Source organism: Clytia hemisphaerica, unplaced genomic scaffold (genome assembly GCF_902728285.1).
Source record: "Clytia hemisphaerica strain Z4C2 unplaced genomic scaffold, Clytia hemisphaerica genome assembly, whole genome shotgun sequence".
Classification (NCBI taxonomy): domain Eukaryota; kingdom Metazoa; phylum Cnidaria; class Hydrozoa; order Leptothecata; family Clytiidae; genus Clytia; species Clytia hemisphaerica.
The window spans coordinates 2,644,554-2,671,493 of NW_027104175.1; positions in this window are offsets into that span (position 1 = coordinate 2,644,554).

Consider the following 26,940-nt stretch of genomic DNA (forward strand, 5'->3'; position numbering starts at 1 on the left):
AGCTCAAAGAAGATGATCCAAAATTACGTAAATTGCTACAACATGTTAGAATTTTGTAATATTTTCAAACTTTTTGTTTACTTACTTAGTTTGCTCACTTGCAAAATAATTTTTTAAATGCTTTTTAACTAAAGAAAATATTAGTAAAAATTTCTCATTTTGTCAAACATACCAAACCAAACATAATAATTTTCTTATTGTCTTCTTTACCTCGTTTACCACTGGCAGTCTTTTTCATTCTTTAGTGGATTAATTTTGACTATTGTTGCATAATTTGGTCATTTTGGCAAAATTTACTAAAATTTACTTCACCAATCAGAGTGAATAAAGTACAATATTGCCAAAACCTTTCTTAAAATTGAAAATCATTGAAAACTAGCATAATGAACTCATTGGCAAGAATCGTTGACAACTTTTTCGGGAGTCCACATGATATGGATTATTTTTAGAACTTACTTACTTCGACTGAAAGTCCATATTTTTCACTTTTTTTCAATGCATTTATAAACAATTTATGTTTCTTTTAAATTTAAATGTAGGAATGGGATGGTCACGTAAAGAAATCCTTGATATGGATCGTGCCGATTTATCAGAATTACTACCTGGAGAAAAACATGTCCTTAAAAGGAAGGCATTTTTTACCATGATAAGCCAACATCGAGATGAACTGTCGGTAAGATAACTCTTCAACAAATTTTAGTTGCCGTTGCGGAGAATAACGTTTCAATTGCTACTGTATTTTACTTAAACTAGACTGATTACCTAACTAGACTTTTGATAAATGTGACTGTTTCTATTCAAGATGTGAGACATTTCATATATTTATATTTACATTCCAAAATAACGTGCCTTTTTTCTAAAAAATGCCAGTTGTTTCTCTACTTAGTTAATTGTACTCCACTTTGGAGTAAAGAGTAGATGTTCGGGAATAACTGCATGACTCCAGCTGGGATGAGCAGAATAAAATGGGGCATGTGAAGTCATCAAATATCATAAAGTTTTATAACTTACTTTAATCTATTTTCCTTTCCAATCAGATCATCGAAAACTCTTCATCCAATTTGAACACATCATCATCATCATCATCATCATCAACATTAATATCTTCAGCAAATTCATCATCCAGTTACAACAACTCGTTTGAAATCAGTCCACACGGAAGTAAAACTTCAAGTCCAATCGTGGATAAGTTGGTCCATCAGTCAGCGTTTAATAATAAACTACAGCAGAGGAGGCTAAAGGTGGAGTTACCAGAATTCATACTCTACTCTGACACTAAAATTAATCAATATGCTGGCTCATCAACTTCCTTCCTAAAAACAGATATTGACTGACTCGTGGCTGGTTGTGTCACAAATATGAACTCTGTTACACAAAAGCTTGATCCCCCAAGATATACCCTTACCCCACCGAAACAGAAAAAGTTGCGATAGAGATGTGCAAAATATATCCCTCTTTGTTAATGGATAAAAGTCATGTAAGTTGATTGTTGAAGTTCTTTGTTTCAGTAATGTTTTTTTCTCTAAAATTAACGCTTAAGGGTTTCATCTAATTTTGGGTGGCGAGCGTTCTTGGATATAAAATTTCTCTTTATTTTGATTTTTGCTCACCAGGGAAGAGGAGTTATCTTTTTTGAAAATTAATATTCACATACCTTCATTGTCATTCAAAATTATACATACACCAGCTATGTTCATGGCATTAGTGAAAGGTGCTGAGGGATGCAAATTTTAGAATTTGTCAAAGAGGACTGGCGTGGTAGCTGGTGGTAGTTATATTCTTGTTGCAGAATACCCTTGGGGTACCACTATATATATGCCTTATTTTGTTCGTCCAGCTTACACGATTTTTCAATGAAGTTCATTGATTCAAAAATTAATTGCCACTTGATGTTTGAAGGGGACGATTACTCAGAGGTCAAAGTGACTGTTCAATTGTTGAGTACCTATTAACACTTAAATTTCCTTTCATTTAGAGAACACTATGGGTAAAATTGAAGCGAGCTGTCTCAAACCGGAAGCCAGTAATGAAGAAACAAGGAACAAAACAGAAACGGTCAAAATATTACCGTGAATCCTTACTCGAGAAAGACGTATCTGACAAACCGGCTTTACAAGAAAGTACATTAGATGATGGAACGGAAGAAAATTAGCTTGAAGAAAATAACATTGCGTCGATTGAGACAACTGCTGAATCTGACATTCATGTTGACAGTCCAGAAGATCAACCAACAACAGCAAGGACTTTGGGGGCTCTTCTAGAGGAATTAGCCAAAAGCAGACCCGATTATAAGAACGCTTCCTTCCTGAACAGCACCCTATTTGAAGACAGAAGGATAAAGATAAAAGAAAGTGACCAGAACATTGAAAAGCGCATCGAATTCGTAAAAGCAACATTCCCTCTCTTCGTAAGGAAACCTGAAGAGGTAATTTTTTTTCATCCTCAGTTAATTAGCTTTGTGAAAGAATCTAGGCATTTGTAGGCATTTTTGGAGTTAACTATTATTGCTTGAATTGTTAGGATGTTTTCAAATATTTTTTCATTTTTCGGAAAGTATTCAAGCTAATTTTTTTTTTCAGATTTTGCTTGAAGTGAAGCGGCTTTTGGACGAAAATAACGACAATTTTATTGAAATTGGAAAAATTCAGGCTGATAATCCTGCACCTGAATATAACTCTAATGTTATGGCAAGTATTCCGCCACAGCAACGATCACTGGAACAGTGGAATTCACTGCCACTTGAATCGTTACGTCTGCATGCTAATGCTGCAAACCTACCCAAGTGGCAGCAGCCCTATTTCACCACCACCAGTCATCTTTGTCGAGTTCCGCTTCTTCACCTAATCAAACCAACATCACCATACAGACGCCATCATCCAGACCTCCAGACATTCCACCACCAACCGTTCCCATCCATGTTACTACGGCACAACAAACCTTAAGCAGTGGGGGTGCTCTTCATCACGTTCCACATACATGCATTTCGTCAACGTCTTCACCACAAGCAGTCGTCACAGAAACTTGGGCTCCCAGATCCAGAAACCCAATACCACGACAACATGATCCTTCACTGTCAGAGACAATTCGTCAGGAGGTTCTTGCCGTTGTTACAGGCCAACTGTTGTTTGTCTACAGTCGTTGTTTGCCCAACAACATCAACAAGGAGCTGTTCCATCGCTCTCCAGTTCTGCTGACTCTATTTTTGCACCAATCACCCCACCAACGTTGCCAACTCAGCCCCGAACCCTGATCAACATCTTCCCGCCATTCCTGCAGCTGTTCTCGGAAAAATACGAAAGGGTTAGTTTGTAAATTTAGATTTTCTACTTCCTAATGTGCCGTCTGAGACACGTAACTCATATTCGATTTCACTAGATGATTCCGACGTTTCTACTATGCCTAAGATTTTGATTCACAACGGGCATCAGTCTAACAGAAGTAGAGTTACTGACATTCATTCTTGGTTTCTGGCCTGGACTTTGTTTATTCAAGCGTTTATTATTTTCCATCCACACTTGGCAGGCCAATTGACTAAATATCAAATATACATTGCTCAGGCAGCCAGAACTTTTAACTTTAAGGCTGGCATCTTAGATGGATCGTTTGTCAAAATCTGATTGATTCTAAAATTTGTTATCAAACTGTATATTTCTGAAGTGAAGCATAAAGTTTCATGTGCAAAAATTGTTACCTTCTTGTCTCTTTCCAGGTCAGCCACCTCTATCACAATTGCAATTACGTCCAATTGAAATGGAGAGGAAATACAATTACTACAAAGGTGTGTCATCTTTGTCCGTTTCTTTTCTTTACCATTTGGAAATGAAGCTTATAAGGTTTCCTGGGGGTCTGTCATCAGCTGTATATACAAAAGTACAAAAAAGTCATTTTTCTTTGTTTTGTCATTGAATAAGCTAACATTTACAGCCTTTTGAACTCATGTCATTATGATATTTATTAAAAAAGCTTACAGTATAACTTTTACATCATACAATTTTTGAGGCTCTTCATATTTAAATTGAGCCTTTCTTCCAGGTGATGTTAGTGGCAATTATTGCAAAGAACAACACATTCGGAACGTAAAAATGTTTGATTCTACAGAAGAGCAGACTAACGTCGACTTCGAATACACCGAACAGCCCATAGAAGATGATGTTCCAGACCAAGGCACAATTGACCTAAATCTAATCACCCTCATGTGTGATCTAGTAACAGTTAAGGTCTTTGTGAACATTGATAACCGTCCAATACTTAAAGTTACTTTGACCTACTCAGATGAACGGGACAAGCTGGAGTTTTTACAAGCTCTTATGTGATTTGGTTGGTCGTTAAGATGTAATAAAAACAATCTCGTTCTTTTTCTAAAGAACGCGTCATCTCTATCACTTCAAATGACCAATTAGTGAAGTATCTTATAAAAACTCCAGTCGACAAAAGGTATGCTTACATAAACGATTCCACTGGTGTTATGCGTTTGGAGGACCTCATTAAAAGGGTACACGCTTTTTTTATAAGACTACATTTTATAAGAATGTCCATGATGAAAATGGCCAAAAAATTAAGAATAATGCTAAGAATACCACCATCATGGAATTTTACTACTCAAGCTAAGAATGCCATTTTTAGAGCATTTCAAATTTAAATTGTGAATTACCCCCAAGTAAGGCTCACCCCTTTCACAAAAATGTCATTTTATGCTTGTACATATGTACTAAACGCTAAATTTAGTCTGAATTAGGATTCCTAACCTAAGAATGGCTGTAAGAATATTTTAGAATGATTTTCCCAAAAAAGTTAAAAATATCCACGATAAAATGATTTTACACCATTCTTATAAAAAAAAGCGTGTACCCTGCGGCGGAACATACCAAATGCAAAACGCTAAAATGAAGGTAATAGATAGGAAATTGTCTCTAACTGCAAATAAATTGACAAAAGTTCTGGTTATCACAGATGAAGCGTCAGCTATCCCTGCTTCTCCACTGCCAATAGAAGAGAGAACAAATGCAGTCAAGTTTCCACCCAATAAAGTTGTATTTCATTTTACTTTATTTTGTTCATTTATTTATTCATAGAATTATATTTCACAGGTCTATCGACCTCTACGAAATAGTTTTAGATTTATAAAAAATTGTCTAATCTTCATCTGTTGTCCAGTTGTCAGAGGATATGGACAGAGAAGACGTTGTTTTGGTCTTTGTCCTAGGTTTTCAAACTAGGCGAAGGTTTGTTCTGGGGCTTCCTCTTACATGCTAAACGAACGAAGTCACCATTCTCTAAATTCATTTTCTTTGCCTTTTAACTTTTCTTTCGTTGATGGTGAAGTCGTCTGTAATGCCCATTTCGTTGAATTGTTTCAGCTTATGCAGATTTTGCATTATCCGTTCGTTTTTCTCCGTACTTTTTAAGATCAACTTGATTGAACGCCATTGTAGCCCTTTTCTGTTTATTAGTTCAATGCGATGGTGGCACGGTTTAATATCTTGGACGCCAATGGTACTTAGTATACCTTCAATATCTATTTTGTCTTGTTCCTCTTTCGTATCTACCTCTAACTCTACCATTCCATGTATAATAATGTTTTGTTTTCTTGGTTCAATGTCTCTTTCTTCATTCTTATTTTCTTGTTGGTGTTCTCTCACTGCTGATTTGAAATCATCCTTGCGTTTCTTAGTTACTTCCGCGTATTTTTTTTCTGATGTTTTTTTCTATATCGTTGTTTGCTGTATCTCTTCTCTTATAATCTGCTTGGTTTTTATTTCAAAATCAGCCACCTTATTGGTTAAGATGCTTTCGATATCGTTCTTAAGGCTGCGGTTCTTGGCTAGCTGGTTTTCGAGCTTTTTAATGACGTCGTCCTTCTTCTCGATCTCCCTCTGCATCATATGATACGAGTTCTCACCTACTTTACTCATTAGAGATCGTGTTATCATAGTCATTTTAAAAAACCCCGTCTGGTAATGTATTGTTTCAGCTTTTTGTTCAATTTTCCTTTGTTACAAACAAAAGACAAGTTGCGATTTGCATACTTTTTGATCACGTTACCAAAATCTCCTCTTGGGATTGACCTATTTTCTAATCACATGATCAAAAAGTTTGCAAAATAAATCGATTTGGTATGTAAGCTCCATCTTTTAACAATATAGAGGTATATTATTACATTTTCATAAAAAAGAATGACAGTACATAAGGACAAAAGCCTTCCAGACCAGTGTTTTTATAATGACTATGGTGTTATCCGCACGCAATTTCGACACAGATATTGTTCGTTATAAGTGTTGGCAAAATCTTGCAGCTGGTAAAGCGGTAATTCTGTGCACTCGTACAGAGTGTACAATGCGGTGGCAGTTTCGGCATTTTAGACGGTTTTGGTCATCGTCATCTGAGCAGGAGGTGAGAGTGCATGTTTTTTTTTGCTTACCTTCTTAAAATGGTTATTTTTGTTGCTTTTTGTCGGTATTTTCGTTCATGTTTTTGATCTTGCTAAATTTCAACCATTTTTGCTTCATTTCGTTATCAATCTTCAACTGAGTTATTTTAGCATAACCTGCCACAATTTAAAGATTCTTCATCCCCAAACACCAATTTGTTTTCATGTGTTACTTGCAAGTCTTCTCTTTCCACTGTTGGTAGGAGGAAAATAATCAGTGCCCTTTTACAATTTGAGGATAACAACAAAACAATCAATGTGAAATTTGCCCGAAGTCAAATGGATGACTAATTTAAAACATGCACACAGCAATCCCCACAGACTTGGATGATATTAATATTGCATTTCTCCAAGACTGCAATACTGTGATGCTCTATGATGCTCACAATTTCTGCATTGGTTTTACGTAAAAACTTGAGCATAGTCATGGTAAAAACCAAAAACCAAAAACATTATCAAATTAGGAAAAAATGAACTTGGTTGATTTTGATTTACAGCTTAGAAAAGGGTCTCAATAAATCATTCTTAACCTGTTAGTGTTTTGTTTTTCTTTTTAGATTTTTAAATTAATCTTCCTAGTAGCAGTAGCTCTAGTAGCTTTAGTCTTATGTTACATAATATATATTGCTAAACATGTTTATAATGAGATTGTTTACTATATTTCTATTACAAGATATTGTCATATCATGCCTGTTTATATCTTTATATATCAGCACATAGGATATTCTTATATCTACTATAGTTTTATCTTATTGGTTTGTAAGATTAGAAATGAAGCACTGCATATTTCATTTGCATGGTATTCTTAAGATTATAAAATTATGTAGTTGTGGTAACAAGTTTTATCAGTGACTTCTCTTTCAAAATTTGAACCTACCCAAAATTTACGGCAACCAACTTTATTATAGAAGTCAAAATACTCAAAGACGAAGAAAAAATTCTTTCATTGAAATTCAATAATTATCTACAATTGACTTCCAAAAGGCGTTAGGAAAGGATTGTAGTCGTAAGTTGTGGAGTTACTCTAGTTGCGAGTCGGGGAGTTGCAAATTTGCCAGATATCAAAATAAGTACACGCTTTTTTAATAAAATCTTCTATAAGAATATCAGGGTGAAAATTGGCCAAATCGTAAGAATACCCTAAGAATACCCTCTAGGGTGAGTTTCACGGAATTTGATAGGAACACAGTCATTTGTATTTGGTTAACAGAAAAAACTGCTTCCTTTGTTAGAGATAAATCAGAGCTTTGAGGAAGAAATTTAATTTTAACCCAAATGTTCACTCAAAAGTCCAAAACTCTCAAATTGATCATTTCTCATGTTTGTAAAAAAGTTAAGTCTAAAAAAGTAAGAATACGTTAGGAATATTACTTTTTCTTTCTTAAGAATACTTGACCCTCATAACTGACACTGACCCTGACACTATTCCCATAAAAAAAGTGTGTAATATGTTTCAAAAGTATATTTTTATCATGCGACCATATGTTTATTTATAAAAGCCCGAAGGGCTAGATGCCGTGCTTCGGCTAAAAAGTGTGCTGTGGACCTGTGGTTGGGTAGGAAATCCTACACGTGACAATAAAATAGAATTTCAGCAATTGACCAATCAGAAGCTTTGCGGGTTTTCAAAAACAAAAGCAACATAATTTTCTACATGCAATGAATGGCTTAAAGCATGACAACTAATGTTATTTTAAAACAAAAAAATTCGGTCATCGTAAATTTGGTAGCAACTCACGATGCAACTACTCAACTCGTCGACTTGAATTTTTTCTTGTTTATATTACACATGTTGATTTTTATGTCTTAAATTGTACCCCGAGTTTTCCATTTTTCTATGAGCAGAAGCAGCCGTAAGATTCTATAGAAATACTGTATGTGTTCTTATCTGACCTTGCATTTTCTTATACAAATGATGTGTTCTGATTTCTAGGGAACCTTAATCGCACTATGTGTCTCTCTAAACTTATTACTACTTTTTTATGGTTGGATGTGTTCTAAAATCTAGGAAAAACATTTTGACAATACATACTTGTAAGATACTTGTTTTTTCCACGAAAGATGTGTTCTGAAACCTTCTAGGGTTCCTAGTCAACAATATCACGTCATTTTTCTCTTGATTATACCCCCTGTCTCCTTAAAAGATGTGTTCCGAAGCTTTCTAGGGTTACCTAGACAACAAGAACACATCTGATGACTTGATTATACTCCTGTCTCGTCAGAACACATCATTATTTCTAGCTGATTAATTTTCAAGATCTTATCAAAACAGATCGGAAAAAAGGTCGCCTCGCCGGCTGCTTTCGTACGAGCAACCAGATCCCTGAAAGATAATTTCTTCAACAAGTCATTGAATTGGCAATCGTAATACCTTAAGTGGATTAAAGTTCGCGTGGATCAATTTTCACGTGGATCAATTTTCGCGAATTTTGACCTAGGCTTCTGCTCATCCTCTAGCGAAAAAAGTTTCTTATAGAGGCTGCTTAATACTCGGTAGATCCTCTTTCCCAGAATATGCCGCTTTTCGCCGAATTTCGGCGAACAACACTTTTTAGCTAGTGAGTGCTTATGATGATGAATTTGTGAAGGAACTCTCCCCGTTACGATTTAGATTTTTCATAGCCTGTAACAAACTAATAACAAATATTTTCATTATTGATAGCGATATTAAAAATGTACGTGCTAGTTTGATACAGGCTCGCTTGATTGTTCACATTTTGAATTCAACATGGCTGCCGAAGCGAAGTAGAGATTTTCTCCTTTTTGGAGTTTATTTTGGTTTTTGGAAGTTATAATTTTAGATTTAAAAGCTTTGTCTGTGTAAATGTATGTTCAGTTGTATCTATGGAATGCATCAAGGGAAAGTTGTGTCTCAGTTGCATGAAATAATGATTCAAATTAAGATTTTTTGTTTGTTTTGATTTTGGCTGATGTTTTGGTTACAAGATCTTGAATTTTTTTCAAGTTTCGACAAGTATTATCACTTTGAGGCCTACAATAAAACAACAGGTATGTCAAATCTACTTTGTTCTTTGTTAGAGAGCAGGATTCTTTGGTTTTCTGGAAGATTTCTTAAGTTTTCAAAGCTACTTTAAAAGAGTTTTAAAGTCAATTATTTTTTTGTAAGTTTTTCTCAAGTTTTAGTCATCAAAAACTGGACTCTGGACAAGGGTTCATACCTCTAGTTTGGCCTTCTTGCTATATCATTCCGAAAAGCATGAACCTTGCAGCTGTGATTAAATATTTCTCATATTTTTGTCGGTTTCGAGAACTTTGGAGAGATTGAGTTTTTGTTTTGACTTTTCGCAGACCCGAAAGACTCAGTCAGACTCAAATATTCGAGGAGATGATTTTAGTTGATATTTCTTAGATGTCTTGGTGATACATCTTTAAATTGGAAGAAAACTTAATAAATTTTGTATAATATTTTCTACATTTTTAATGGTTTCAAGGTACAAATTTTCTCTGATCTCAAAACCCATTTTAAAATGGTTTCTTCTTTCAATTTTTTTTGTATAGTTTCTTTTCCTCAACAAGAGAAAAAAACCTTATTCAATACTATTATAGGGATGCAAGAGGATTTTTTCATTTATTAAGCTTTCTTTTTTATGGATTCTTTGTTTTGATCTTTTCTCTGACTTCCTATACAATGTGAGATTGAAGTCAGAAAGCTGATGTTTATAAAACTCAAAGAACTAGGCTTTTTCATAAATCTTTTTATCCAGACTCTCTTATATAATAAGTCAAAGTGAAGACAGAACATATTTTTGTGACTTTGTCTCTTTTTTATTTTTATTATTTTCTGACTCGCCATATAAACTCGTCCCTTTCCGTAACTCGCCAAAAAAGGTAAAATCGGCCACCATAGCGGGAAGGCAAGCCGTACACTATTAAGCAAACCTATATAAGAGATATATCTATAGAGGTTTGCGAATAAAACTAATTTTGACCGTGTTTGAAAAAGTTCGTCCTTGCGAAAAATCTAAATTTCCAATTTTGGCCAAAACCCCTAGGAAAATGAAAGAAATATATCTCTATATCTCTATTACCTTCATGGACCTATGAAAGAGGTTATCAAAGGCTTACAAAACTTCCAATATTCAAGCACCTTTTCCAGAAAAGCCCATTCAAATTGAACCCGATATTCTTGTTAAACACAATAGCTGTCTGTTGCTGCTGGCAGGCGTGGAAATCATCTTTCACTGGAAAATGTATTACGATTTATCACAGGCTGCCCTGAAGTTCCTGAATTGGGGTTTAGTGTCCCGCTGGTTATGAAATTTGTGAAGTCAACAGTCACCTATGTTATCAAAGTAAGTATTAAACATTTGTATACAATGATCATACTTTACTTTTGGTAAAAAAAATTTTTTCATTGAAAATGATAGGCAGGATTTTTTCTTTGCTTTACCGTAACTTTTGTTTATGTTTCAGAAAACGCCTGCAATTACCAACAAGGAAGATGAGGTTGAAACAAAAGAAAAAGCTAATAAAGGTGAAGAAGAAAAACCACAAGAAGTGACGATGCAATAAAAGAAGATGAAGAAGTCAAAGTGAAGGTAAAAAAAACGAAGAATGGTTTTACTAGATTTCAGTTGATTTGTACCTTAAGTGCTCTGACCACAGTGAATTTCTAATATTTGCCAGGTACAAAATATTAATTTCTACTAAATGTAGCACACAAAACTGTGACATGTTAATATCACGATCTAAATTTGGAAAATGCAGAGAGGCACTTAAACGAAATCAAGTCATTGAGTTGCTAATGAAAGTGTAAAAGTACCAACAAAATTCTCAGTTGATTTAAGCTTTGCAGGTTTTTAAAATCCACAACCTTTAAGCTGTGGGTCCACCGGGAAAAGAATAAGTGTCTCAAATCTCTTCGTCAAAAATAGTTTGAGACAACTGTGCTAGAATTAAAAATCTATTACTTACTACGGATGAAAAAAAATATGAAAATTTTTATTTCCTAGCACTTATTTGTTTTTCTCTGTCGCAAAAAAAAATCATTTCAGACATATAAATGCCTAAATTCATTTTTGTGAACAGGTATTTGCAATGAACAAATCTTTTTTTCAGTGGACACTCAGCCTTGAGATTTCAGGTTTTGAAATATCACCCTAAATATATTAAATATGTTTATTTAAGATTGCTGAAGATTTGGAAATAAAACTGAGAGAAATCAGAATGTCGAGATCAGTCGCTTCCAAGAGTTCTGGACTAGCTCATGAAGAAAAAAACCTTGTCACGCACGTTCCAAAAAAAACAAACCCAAAAAGACATGTCACAGAGGGTCGAGTTGGTAAAGGAGCTAAAAAGAAACGCAAAGCAGCTATTTTAAATGTTGCACCAAAGAAGTCCATGATGAAAAAGGTAAAATTTTAATATAGACGTTAATAAGACATTATCATTATAATATTGTTACATTATCAAATTTGAAATCCACAGCACCCCTCATGCATTTGATAAATATCTAGATAAAACCTGAAAACTTGTAATTTTTACCCCAAATCTCCAAATATTAGTACTTGTAGTGTATTTTACTGTATATTTCAACTTGGCCAGTTAAGATTTTAATAATTTTACGAGTAAAATTGAAACTTAGCTATGGCTACCTTACTATCCTGCTATTTAGTAAATCTGAAAGTCTACCTTTTTAACTACAAGATCTTTTGTTCATAACAAAGTTGATAAAGTGATAAAAAACAGTTAATGAAGAACTGTATCCCTGTAATTTTAGATTTAACTGTTTATGTATCAGATGTCATCACTCCGGGGGGGGGGGGGTACTTAGGCAAAAGTGGACGATGGGTATGTGCTGACGGTAAGGGTCGGATTTTTCACCTTTCAAAGTCTCTCTAAGGGTCGGAAAATCAGAAAGTTTTAAATTAGTCTCTCTAAGGGTCGTAAAATTCAGGATTTTTAGGAAATTTTTTGATTTCCAGAGAAAAAATGTAATAAAGTCTCTCTAAGGGTATGACTTTTTCCAAAAATTGAAAAATTCGGTCGGTTTTCGGAGGTCCCGTCCGCACATACCCCTCATTCGCCAACCCTAGTACCCCCGGGCACCACTCTCAACAGACCGGCACATGGAGTACCAAAAAAGGACAAGGAAAATCAAATTAACAACTCGTAAAATCAACCTCAGACGAGTCAATCAATTTGGCTTAGCAGTATCTCAAAAAGGAATTTCCTCATCTTGGTGGATTGTTTGATAAGTTTGCTGAAATGGAACATACAGGATGTGATTCCATCAAGCAACCACTACCTCCGAATTGTCAATTTGGGTAATTTACATTGGATATGTGTTTCGCCACTATCAGTGAAAGAAGAAACAGATAATCAATGTCATGCTATTGATGATTCCTGGTTGGGGAAACACTTCCTGACGAGATCAAAAGTACAATTACGTCATTTTCCCACTGTGAAGAAGACAATATCAGGCTTGAAATACAACCGGTCAAGCAACAAACTAATGGTGTTGATTGTGGGGTCTTTGCAATTGCTATTGGTACATTGTTGGCTCATAACAAATATCCTACAACAACTACATTTGCAAAGAATGAGGGAACATCTCATTTCTTGTATCCAAAATGAAAAATGACTTTGCTCCCAACAATCACAAAGAGGGTGTGAAAATGCAATAGACAAAGACATATTGTACTCCTTTACTGTGAATGTCGGCAACCCTATTTTCCAGATAAAGACTCGATAGCCTTCTGTGAATCATGTCGACAATGGTATCATTTTAAATGTGAAGGATTGAAAAATTCAAAAAGCCTTTCGAAATCAGTGGAACGGAAATGCAAAAAAGTATCAAAAAAAATGAGCTGAAATTTTAAAAGATATGTTTTTACATCATTATTTTAATGAAAAGTACTTTTAAAAGGATAAACGCAATTTTTTTTACCTCAAAAAATTTATATGTAAGGGGGGCAGCAAATCAAACAGTATCTAACACATATGTTTTTTTTCTTTAATTTTATTTCTATTTCCTTCCTTTTTAAAAACATATTTTAACCTCGGATCTTGTTCAACTGTTACATCTTTCATTATTTTCGCAACAGAATAGTCGTCAAAGCTCATATGATGTTCTTCTATGCTTTTATTTGTAACAGTATACAAAATATGGTAACAGTTTTTACTTCCATGTTCTGTACTGTATTTATAGGAGCAAGGACACTTGTATAGCGTAGCTGGACTGAGCACAAATTTATTTTCTTTGAACCATGTGTGTCGTCGTAATAATAGATATTGTCTTTCTTTGACCAATAACAGGTCGTTCCTCATGTTTTTTCAACAAATCAGAAATACTTTTTAATAAAAGTACTTAACAATGAAAAACCATCGTCAGACAGATGGATTTTGCACGGAGAGTTTGTTGCTAAAGATATTTTATGAAACGGGTGAATTTCCTTTGACATGATTGCAATAACAAGAAAACAATAATCGAACAATTACTTTATAATGAGTTTTATCACACCATTATATGATCAAATCATTAAAAAAGAGAAAATTTTCTTTCTCGTGAATGATGTTAGATTTTGCTTTTAGCAGCTGTAGTATGATGTATTCTGTTCCTTGTTCGACATCTTGCTATAGCCATTATAAGATTTGGGTACTTTGGTGAAAGTTTAGGCGAGTTTAGGCTATTTTTTACTCATTTTTTCTTCGTCATTTTCAACTTCAACCTTCTAAGAGTTGTTTGAAATATTTGTTACACCTTGAAATAACCTACGTAATTTACAATTTAACTTTTTCGAAGGACCCTTTTTTCAAGGTTTTTGGCTTTTAAATTGATCAAACTTTTTAAAAATCTTCATTCAAGATAAAGTCAAATATAAAACTTGCAAAAAAGTCCCTTATGAAAACTAATAAACTTTGCAACAACTAATTATTTCAATCAATTTGAAAAAAATACTCTCAACCGCTGACCGGGGATCGCGGATTCGCTCCGACAGACATGTTTTAAAAAGAGAAAGAGAAATAGCCGTTGTACTCAGTCCAGCTTCGCTATACAAGTGTCCTTCATAGGAGTTTTAAAAAACTTAACCTTTGAACCTGGGTAGAACCGTTGATAGACCTTGCATTTAGTTTCTGTGATTCCTTCTCAGACTTCGGCTCTCACACTACCATGTACTTTCACTTTCACTTACGCCCGTGAGAATTGGGGAAATCCTTGTCTCTTATGTTTTTATTCTACACATGACCCTTCCTAAAGGTAAGAGTGGTATTTTAGTTACCCATAGTGTTTGATTTACTTTTCGCTTTTAATTAATTTTCTTGACTTTCACATATTATGAAATAAAGTATTTTATGCATATAAATGTCTGATTTCCCGTTTTTTTCGGTCATTTTCAAGAATATTGATTCAACGAAAAACGACTCCAATCGCCGACCTTTGTAACGTTATTCAACGTGATTACTGAATTATTTCTAAGTACAGCTTGTTGTAATTGCACACCTTCGTGTATTTCACGTTATTTCACAATTCGACCTTTACCAATATGTTCTTATTATATTGTTGCGTCAATTAAATGCTTGATGTTCCTGGTATATGTATGTATCATATCAGAGCAGTTTTTAATATTGACTACGCGATTACTGAATTCCTAAGTACAACATGTTATGAATAATCTATTTACATTCAACAAATATACCTTAAGTTGACAATGTTGCTGACGTCGGGCTTATTTTTCAGCATATAGACGGATGTTTTTGGTCGTCTAGCTGTTTTAAATACCATATACAACGTGATCATTGGAAAATTGAGTTGTGCTGACACAGACTTTTAAAAACTTTTAAAGCAGGAAACATATTTTTATAACATTCTTCGTATTTTAAACGATAACATTTTTAAAGAAAAAAATACTTATCTTATTACAATACATACATGCTTAAACTTGAACGAAACAAAGAAAGAAACAGTATCATGAACTACATATATAGGAACGAGGAAAATGAATCAAACCGAGTTTGTCAATCGTTAATTGAAGAGCAACAACTCCAGATCGATGGCCAAACCAAACCTAGATCTGCTAGTAGACAATAGATCAAATCTGTTCAAAGAAAAAAGTCTATTAGCTATGAACCCAAACAAGCCCACGGCTACATTCAACGCAAAAGTAAAACTGATCCGTCTATCGATTCAAGCCAAAGTCTCCTTTATTTTGCTGAATCTTTTTGTTTCTTTGTTGACTTTTTCAACACAATGAACTGAGGCCATGATTGCTTACTTTAATATAGGACCATAAGAACGAATTTATCAACTCTCAGCTACCTCATGGTTTATGTGCAAACAAAAATTCGGTGTTGCGAGCCAAAAATCGCTAAAAAGCTACAAAAAGCCTCAACCCAGATTCGTGAAAAAGGATTGAGGCACACCTTTGACGACGAAGAGTCAGTCACTTTCGAGCCGGAAAAAGAAACAGCCTTGGGGCAGACGGTTGAATTCTGTAAAAATCTGATGATGAAATTGAAGCACAGAATCCACAATGGTGCCATTTACCAAAAAGAGCCCAATGGTAAAAAATAAAATAAAAAACAACATTTAAAATTAGCAAAAGCTTTTCGGTCTTTCCATCATCAGTGCTATAGAATAGTGAAAATGCTTGATCATAAAGCCCAATGGTATAAACATAATAAAACTTTGATTTTACAGTCAAGTTTTGTATCCAAAATCAGCTATTTCAGATGATCATTCGTTTGTGATTTCTTCTTTGTTCATATCATTGACAAAATTTTCCTAGTAGCTTACTGAAGGACTACCTTTTCATTTTTCAGCAACATTCGCCTTTTCATACCATTGTACAATTGAAGACTACTTGGAAATTTTATGTGCAAACGAAAAAAAGGGACAGCAGATCATGCGATATCGAGACATAATCGAAGCTCGCATGGAAGCTGAGTATGTCAAGGTAACAACAAGAGTTTGAATTTTACCATTCCCATTAGATCGTTTGTCTATTTTGTCATGGTAGCGCCAGTCTTTTTTTGGAAGCTATTCAGTATTTTTTGTTTTCTATACCAATCAGGTGTTACCTTCTATCGAATTCGATCACGACTTCATTGAGATCAACAACGGCTGGTTTCTGAAGCTATCATCAAGAATCTTTGTCAAGTTCCCCTTCAAAGAAGACGATTTCGGCAAGCTGCTCCAAGATGCTACCAAAATTTTGATCGAGGTACTTTGTTGGTATTTTGTGACGGTGGCTATTTTGCAACGTCGGTCGAGAATAGTTTTCCAACCATGGCTGAAAAGGTTCAATTCTTGAACAAACTCTATACTACCAATGTCTTTTGTGCCACCAGCTACCACACAAGATCTTCAAATTGGTGACCATCGGTGAGATATAAACACTTTTGTAACGTTTGCAAGGAAGAAGTCAATGGACCATTTTTAAAAACTTATTTTAAGAACAACTTGAAACAAAATGTTTAAATTCAATACGATATGTTCTCGTTTTGATATTAAGTTTTAAGACACGTTTACAATGTTTTTTTTTACCAGGTAAAAATGATTCAGGAAAATCGTCATGGGCAAATTTTCTCATCGGCCTAATTCAAGAAACAAACATCGCTGTCCTTACGAAGGAAACAAGTTTTGGAGCAATGATGATCACAAAAAGAACTGAGCTCCTCTTTGTTGACGAATGGGTATATGATACCATGGCACCTGACCAACTGAAGACTATCCTTCAAGGAGGATATTTTAGTCAGGCTGTCAAAAATCAGGCCCTTAGAAGAACCCAAATGAACGGTGGGATGTACATAACGTGCTAAAGAATGCCTGAATTTGGGGACGACGAAAGATCCATTCAGTGCAGATTCTCCCAATTTGAAACTTCAGAGCTGCCAGAGAAGGAGATTGGTGCACCAAATTGGATTTTGCAACACGCTTTTGAATGTTTAATGTGGATCATATCTGTCATCAACGAGAACAAAAACTTGATCGATGCAGAAGATCACTTTCATGAGTTACCCCCTAACGTGGACGCCAAAGCTCGTCTTAAATTGGACATCGACGAAAAGAGTGCCAATGCTATTATCACTTGTACGGCTTCGACTTCTAAAGAAGACACAGATGACGAAATTGAATCAAGTTATTAATGTCCTTTCGTGTACTTGAATGTTGAGCTTCAAAAACTTTATTGCTAAGTGGTATGACTGTACAATATGAGACTTGTCAGAAACTTGTTCAAATTAGGATAGACATTGAAACTGAATGAAAACTCTCCTTACTTTCTAAATCACAGGTCAACAGCCCGAATCACAATCAAACGACACTCCTTCTTGTTCAACGCCCAAATTTCCACTTCGAGCAAGTCAAATTACGTTCATCCCAATGAAAACACCCATGTCACCAATGATCCCGATGCCTAGCCCTAGCAGCCTAAAGAATGGTAAGTTTTTGTTTTTTATACCAGAGAAGTAATTTTGCAACATATTTACCCTTCTGTTAGTTTAAATTTGAATTGTCTCTTCAAGGCAAGAACACCTATTGTTCTTTTAATGATCTTTATTATTTTATCTTTATCTTCAGATTCCGACGACGAGATCTTTTTCGACGCTTCCCAGCTGATGGTAAGGTTCATTTCAGCCAAGTTATTTGTTTTAGCCAAAGGAAATAATTCCTAAACCTCTGTTTTAAGAAGTGAATTTCGATTCTGTCCCTCTACTGAAAATCTAAATCTATCTAAAATTTATTATCAATTATTCTATTTTACAAGATTCAGATTCAGATTCGGAAATTATTCACTTTCATTCAAAAGTCACCAGACAAAACAACGTCAACATCGTTTCAAGTGATGAAGAATCCCTTTCTGGTAAGCAAATATATCAATTTATTTCTCTTTTTGGCGTGATTTAAATGCCTTTTCCTTCTTTTTATTTTCTTAATATTTTCAAGTGTGAACAAACTGTAAGCCTTTCTTGGGTTTTTTAGATTTTAAAATATTTAAAGTTTCAGATGTTTCAATGTCGTTGTCTATTATTTTTCAGCAACCGTATTCAACGAAGCAAATTACCAAAACGAAAATGAAACATTGTAGCTTACATTTCCTCCATTACTTGGTAAATTTTATTTTTAAGTACCTTTTTAAAAAACGCTGTATTTTCTCCTCAATTGGTATTTTAACTCGTAGGCTCGAATTCCAAAGTTGGCATGGTTTCAATTTTCTTTTTCAGAGAGGAGACCCATAGTACCCGTGACAATGGATCAATCTGCAATATAACAACTCACCGTGCAAGGTTAGTTATTTATGGATTATCTCATATATCAAAGAGCTCAGAGGAACTTGTTTACGAAATCAATTCACTTGTGGTGAAACCAATTTTCCTTGTATTGAATCAATGTTTTGTTTTCACTTTTAGACAAGCATCCAACACCATTGTTATCAGTCAATCCCTTGACACCCTTACTCAAATTATCTTCACACGGTAAGATTGCATTTGTTCAAGCAGCTATCTCCAGTTCAGATTTTTAAAGTAAATCTATTTTACGTTGAATTGTATTTCTCCTGGCATTGGCAACGGCAAGACTTTCATATTATAATAGAATTGATTCTAATTCGTTTGATTCTCTATCTTTTACTCATTCAGATCGTAAACGTCATGCTGAAGATGCTCAATCTAGTGTAATCAACACACCAAAGATTCTGAAACTGGAGGCAGTACCTGCAACGGCAGTATCTTTAGCAGACGTCTACTCAAGCCTCGTCGAATTTCTGAACGTCAACAAAGAACCGTTGACGACGAGAGAACTGTCGAAGATTTTTGTTGAAGGTAGTGGGTCGGCTGGTAATGAAAGCTGTCAACCTAATTTTCTGGCAGTGACCCTTATTCTTGGTTTGCCGCCAAAATGGTTTCCCTTCGATGCGTTCCGACAATCGTTTCCGGATTACGAAGGAAAAATAAGCACCATCCGAAATAAAATGAAACTTTTTCCAATAGACTAAATTTAAGTAGATAAAAATGTTGTATATAGTAATTTTTTTACCCTTTTTCTGTTGCGTTCATTGGTAGTTCGTTAATTGTACAATGCTCGAGTCATCGCGTTTCGCTTTGATAGAAATTGTTTCTACTTGCCTGCAATGCTTAAATCGTTCATCTTGAAGTTACTTTTTGTTGAGTACTGGGAAATATTTTTTTCCATATTTTAACTTTAATTATTACAAATTTTGTGTTTAATTTAAATTTTATAATATATTTAACAACAGTAAAAATTAATGGTAAAAGTTATGAAATAAAAGATTCACCAATGAGATCTGGTGAGATGAAGTCTACAATTTTGAATAAATTCTCTATGCAAGTATTCTTCGTTCTTTAAGAACATTACGATTCATGTGCTTTTTAAAGAACGAAGTATTCGTAACTAAAAAATGGGTTTTGGTCTAAAAGTGTGCCTCCTTTGATAAAAAGTATTTTTCTTTAAAAACATTTCCATAATGCGTGCTTATAAAGAACGAAGTATTCTTTTTTAATGTGAAGATTTCCAAGTTTGAAAATGAAAGTACTTTGAATTGTCATTTCATCCATAACAATAACGATAACGGCTTAGTGGCTTACCAACCTGTCTTAGGCAAAAAATCTTGCTTCAGGATCGGTTTAGGTTCTAAGTCGCACAAAAATGGTCTAAATTTGAAACTTCAAAAGACCTTACAAATGACCAAAAAGGAATTACACAAGAAGTTGACAGGAAATATTTAAAAACAGTCATTTTTTATTATCTACAAGCGTTTTTACATTCACACAAACTTTAGTCCCTGGATCGCAGTGCATTTGAACCACGACAACGGACGTAATCTTTGTCTTTGACGATGTCTTTTTTATTTGTTCTTTTTTGTCTTCGTCATGACTGATGGCGATAGCGCTTTGCTAACTGTGTTGTACGTCTTCGATATCTAGTAGGAAAAATAGGCAGATTTAAATAGAGAACAAATCCGTTGAAATTTCAAAGGTTTCAAAATTGATTATCTTGACGAAAGAAAGTTCGAAATTCTTTTTCTAGTCATTATATTAAACCTCGATCTGATTCAAATGAAATTTGAAATTTTAAAGCAAACCAATCGAACGTACCTTTTGCTTGGTTGAGCAAGGTAACTTGTAAAAAGCATAACATGCCACTTTCGAGCAATTGGGAAGCTGTGATCCTATTTTGATCAGACATAATGATGAATGGATAAGTTCTGCAAGTTGACTTTGACTCGTTGTTATCCAGGGTGGCGCATTTATACCTCTGATTTAAATATCCTGACAAAAGCTATAATTAAAATTCATTGTTCCCATTCTCTTAGTTTACCAATTAAAAACGCTCTCATTTTAAAATTATAAAAACAGAAGTACGTTACCATTAGGAGCCCTGCCTGACAAGATCCACGGATTAACGGGTCGACAGCATTTCCAGGCAAAACTTTTGGTTTAACACCCGGTTTAATTAGGCGCTCAAAAAGATTTGCGGGTTATTTTGTGCTTATTAAGAACGAAGAATTCTAAGAATATGTTCCTACCAAAAGGAGATGGGGGTATTGTTATCGTGTTGGCAACTGCATTAATACCAACATGTTTGTAGAGTCTTTTCATCGCACCTTGAAGTATAAATACTTGAGGGGAAAGTACAATAAACGTGTTGATGTCTGCTTAGTCAACTTGATCAAACTAGCAAGGGATAAAGTTTTTGAGAGGATTACAGATCTGGTAAAGGGTGTCACAGGATATCGATCTAGAAATATCCATGAAAGGCAGGGGCATCACCAGGGTGTCGCAAGCTGCGCTCCTGCGACACCTTTTTTTGCGGTAGTAAAATTTTAGGACAAGGGTATTCTGTATTCTGTATGAGAGAGACACGATTCTGCTTCTGCGATTCCCCGCGCGCGCCCTTAGAAGCGTAGGGTGGTTACCCTGAGTATCAGGGGTTAAGTTTTCAAAGAATGTATTAACCTCTGAAGACAAATAATAGAAATTTTATCGCGCATGTGTCAATCTAGTCACTGTAGAAAAAATCAAAGATGAAGAGCAAATATTACCATATTAATGTCTAGCAGACTGTATCAGTATGCAGTTTGCTATTTACGAATTCCCCAGAAACCTCTAAGTGTAGTTGAAATGAGTGAGTCTTACATGATCCCCAAATGTATAACAGTAATTACTAAACTTTTAATTATGGAAATGTCATTTTAATTGAATCGAAATAATAGACAGACTTTATGTTATGATTCTCTATCACTGACTCTTTTTAAAAAGCTTTGATTACTTTTTGTAAGTTGTGTTTTCAACGACGGGAATAAAAATATCAACTTTGAACCTCATTCATGATCATGGATGGCCGTCATGGTTACTTTTGTCTTCATTGATTGCGCGCTGAATAGAATCTCGATTCGTCGGCACAGCGTGAATATATGATTTTGACCTGTGCTATTCACGGTATAGGGTGGTTTATTGGCGTATGGGCGGATGAGAGACTTTTTCAGATAAAATTACGTCTCCGATTCGAATAATGCTTCACTTGCCCTAGCACTGTGTCGGCGCCAGTAGGGTAGCGGCAACTTTTCGGAAACGGTAAAATGTAATTTTGCGACATTGAGTTATCAAGTGCGCCATGATGGGAAATTTATTTTTTACGGTAACGAGTCGATTTAGCCATTTACCCGTCACATTGCAAACAGCTAAAAAGCTCATCCGGCAACCGTAATGTAAGACTCTGACAAAGAAAACTCCGAACATTCCAGAAAATCATTCTCTTCTTCGCAAAACAGCCATGGCTTCGGTTAATGTGTTGGAAGAAGGGTTGCTTATTTTAAAAAGTGGTGACCTGGATAAATAAGAAAACTGTTTGAGAAATATTTGAACGATATTAGCAATGCTGTTCGGTTTGGCAACTTGATGCTCCACAAGAATTCTGTTGCCAGAAACAACAAAGTGGAATGGTGTCAGAATTTTGTACCAAATAAACACTTGGTGGAAAATTTGGTCCCATTGAGGTTAGTTTTGTTTCAGTTCTGATTCATTTCATTTACTTTTTCAAATTAAGATTGATTGATTGCAACGAGCAGAGATTATTGTAATCTGATATGTTTTTTTCTCTATTAATGTAGTTTTTTATGCTCCCTCCTCCCTTCAATCAAGAGAAATGCTTTTTTAAAGTGGAAGTGTTTTGTTTTATTTAAATGACATACTTGACTTGTTACGTAATTCTCTAATGACGTGCGTGTGTTGTGTTATTGAGCAACTGATTTTAATCACGTTTTTAATAATCTCTTGACATCAAAAGCCTGTTGACATTTTTCTTGTGTGTGTTTTATTTTTATGAGATGAAAAAAATGTTTTATATGAAATCGTCAATCAATTAGATATCGAGAGCTCGACATTTTTCAGGAAGATGAGATATGAGCGAAAGATCTTGTTAATGAATGGTGTTTTCCTTGTCTGAAAAAAATGAGACATAGAGAAAATTAGAAAATAACGCAGAATATTTTGTTGATTCAAACCAGAAATTTGACATTAGTAGATTTTATGAAAATTTTCAAAAGGTGGTTGTTGGTTAGTTTCTCTCGGTCGGCATACTGCCCAGTCCACCTGTCCACTTGAATTAATCACAATCTTCCTTTCCTTTATAGCTCTCAGTCAAATGGTAATTGTTTGTACAGTTCGATTTCAATCCATTTGGTTGGTGACTCGTCAATTGCTCAAAAGTTAAGGGTAACTTCTTGTTTTGAACTTTTTTTAAATGCTGAGTTTTATTACAGCCACCCAAATTTTCACTATGCTCATAATGTGCATCGTGATTCTTTTCGCAACTACAATAGTGCAGTTAGCTTAGCTTTCAAAACTGAGCCACCTGACCACGTTCTCTATTCTAAAGGTCTTGTTTATTCAGAAGCTCTCCATATGTGTCAAGACTTTAAATTTTCATCTTATGCATGTATTCTAGCTCTTTCTTCTGTCATAAAAACACAAATTAGAATTCATTGTCCTAAATTTGGCGGTGAAAATGACAACTCCTATGTTACTCTTTTTAATTCAGTGATTTTTCCTCGTCATTTTTATGAAGAGCTTTCCAAACCTAATTATCTGAACTGGTATGACATAATGACAAATGATTGGGGTTGGAAGTGAACATAATCTCAACATTGTCGCCCTCAATTGTAATGGCTACAAAACAAACTACCTTTATATCAACAATAAACTCAGTAAATTCTATGACATCATACATTTATCAGACTAATATACCATCATGCCCACATCATAACGTTATCAACGATCCTCACCCGGAAGAACCTGAATCTGTTCCAAGCTTTATTTATCAGAAACTTGGCTTACCAACAGTGAATCACACTTAATAATCAATTCTTACAAAACAGACTTTCATATTATTAACCAACCCGCCTCTCGTCACCAATTTGGTCGTCCGTTTGGAGGAACGTGTTTACTACTACGGAAAACGATATTTGAGAATTCCAGCACAATCATTCAGGAGGACTATGCCACAATAGTCAAAGTTATCTACAAAAACAATGTATTGCTAATTGGAGGGGTATACCTACAATCATTGAACTCACAGTCAAGCCAGTCTCGATGCATAGATACATACAACTCTCAGCTAGCCTCAATAACAGGCATCATCAGACAATTCAGTGATACTGCTGACCCTCTACTCTTTGGAGATTTTCAATGCTGTCCTGATCAACCGACTACCTCACGAACAGCCCAATCCAATGCACTCTCCAGCCACTTATCAAAATTCATATTCGATAACAATCTCTTACCGGTTGACATAACCCATGGTGTAGGACCCACCTACACCTATCACCATCTTTCTCTACCGAACAGCTCGTACATTGACCATATCCTGGTGCCACAATCACTATCTTCAACCGTACTACATACATCTGTTCTATCACCTGATGCAACTAACACTGGAGACCATCTACCAGTCGATGCCACAATAAATATAACATCATGCCCACATCATAACGTTATCAACGATCCTCACCCGGAAGAACCTGAATCTGTTCCAAGCTTTATGTGGAAAAATAGCAAATTTACCAAGGACTACCACAGTCGCGTGTCTGAGCTTATTGAAACAACATCCAAGACTGATACAGAGTCAATGATACATGAACTTCACAATATCATGCGTACCTCTGCTAGAGACTGTTATACTTCTGAAAACCGAACTCAGTACAATTTCACCCCAAAATCATGGTGGAACGAGGAACTACAGAACGCTCACAAGAATCTGAAGTGTATGTTCAACATCTGGAGAGAGAACGGTTTTCCAAAATCAAACTTAGATGTGAGTTACAATAGATATTTATTTGCTCGCAAAATCTTTCGCAAACTGGTTAAACGTTCCAAACATCAAGAGACAATCAATCACTACATCAAAGTCGATAAACTAAAGAAAATCAAACCCTCCTCGTACTGGAAACAGATCAACTTCCTAAAAAAAGGACCTCGCAAGCTGTACACGATTAACAACAAGACTAATGAATCAGACATTACAACAGACTTCCATGACCATTTCGACACTCTCTTGAACACCCCAAGGGTTACAGGTATCGATAACTCAGAGACTAACATCAAATTAAAAGAACTCCTCACGTCACTCCAAGAATCATTTCAAGATGAATCGTTCTACATCACGAAAAAACAGAAGTGTCGAACGCACTGAAGCATCTCAATGGGGGAAATCTCGTGACCCCTTTCAGATTACAGCTGAACACTACCTCTATGCCCAGAGTGAGTCTTTTATCAATTACCTAACTAAACTTTTAAACAACATTTTGACTTCCAAGGACATCCCTGACATCCTAAGTACATCAATCATCATCCCATTGCTGAAATCTCAAAAGAAACCACTCAATGACGCAAATAGTTATAGAGGTATTAGCATTCTACCGATCATCACCAAGCTGTTAGAACTTGTCATCCTTGAGAGATGCCCTACCTTACGCAATCACATCGAATCCCAATTTGGTTTCACCAGCGGTGCAGCAACACTTCATGCTGAACTCGTTATGCAAGACACCATCCGGTACTTCAACAGACAGAACTCGCCTGTATACGTGTGTAGCCTCGACGGGGAAAAAGCCTTCGACTCTTGTAATTGGCTCACTTTATTCAATAAACTCTGTCAGAAAGATATTCCAAGTCAAATTGTATCATTTCTCATCCAACTTTACCTCAAGGGTACAGCATCAGTTCGTTACGGTTCAACAACCTCAGACCTCAGGAGTCCGTCAAGGAGCAATTCTTTCACCCTACTTCTACATTATCTATACTGAAGACCTAATATCGAGTGTCAAAGCCCTTAACATTGGTACCACACTACCTGGTGATCTGCAGACGTGTATCATTGTATATGCCGATGATAATGTATTGCTGAGCGCATCACTAAAACACCTACAGACACTAGTCACCCACTGTGAAAACTTTGGTCGTGAACACGGCATCAAATTCAACAATTCCAAATCGAAAACCCAATTTGTCATCTCAGGAACGTCCAATCTACCCTCCCCAAGTCTCGTCTTAAACAACAATGCTACTCCTCAAGAGACGTTATCTCACCTGGGCTTTCAATGGGCGAAGAAGCGAAATGAACTCTGTCTACAAAATCACAAGTCATCACGAATAGCTGAGTTATGGTCGGCACTTCCTCACTCATTGCCTCTGGTGTATGACATTGCCACCCTGACACAATAGTTTCCCTATTCAACACTCTGATCATCCCTAAACTGATGTATGGTCTTGAACTTGTCGACCTAAGTAAATCAGAACTTGACAGTATCAACGCACAGGCTAGATCATGCCTCAAGTCCCTGTTCGATGTTTCTAAATACAGCAAGAACTATATCTCTAAACTATACGACATCCCAGACGCCAGCTCCATCATCCAAAGAAGAAAATTGAAACTTATCAACCAACTCTTGGCTAACAAAACCACAAGACAGTACACATGTAAGATGCTATACACTCGCACGTGTAACTCGAGCTTCATATCTAAGTCGAAACAGGTTATAATCAACAACAACCTGAACATAACGGACATTTTATCTGGAAAAGTGAATTTCCAACGTACCCATCAGCATTATGACTCAGACTTAATTGATCAGTGCAAATACTGGTACATTGACAACTGGTACTCATTTGAAAATCGTGTTGCTTTTAAAGCAATCCTTGAAGAACGCGTTCAGAGGGCAAGAACAGAGCAATAACTATTCAGACCACGTATGTCTTATCCCTTTTCCTCTGGTTTCCCCTACATCCCCTTGTCTACTCTGATCTACCTGACAGTTATAAATGCTCTGTTCCTACCCCCTAAACATATTATTTTCTTTGTATATATTTTGTTTATTTTTTATGTCCTATATTCCGCTTCTTTTTAAAACTGTACATATTATATACCTAACTACTTTGGGTGATAAAAGAGATATATATATAATGTTTTGTCGAGAGAGTTTTTGTGAGACGGGTAAACTGAATCATTTTGTTCCCCTAGTTTCTTTTAAAGATTT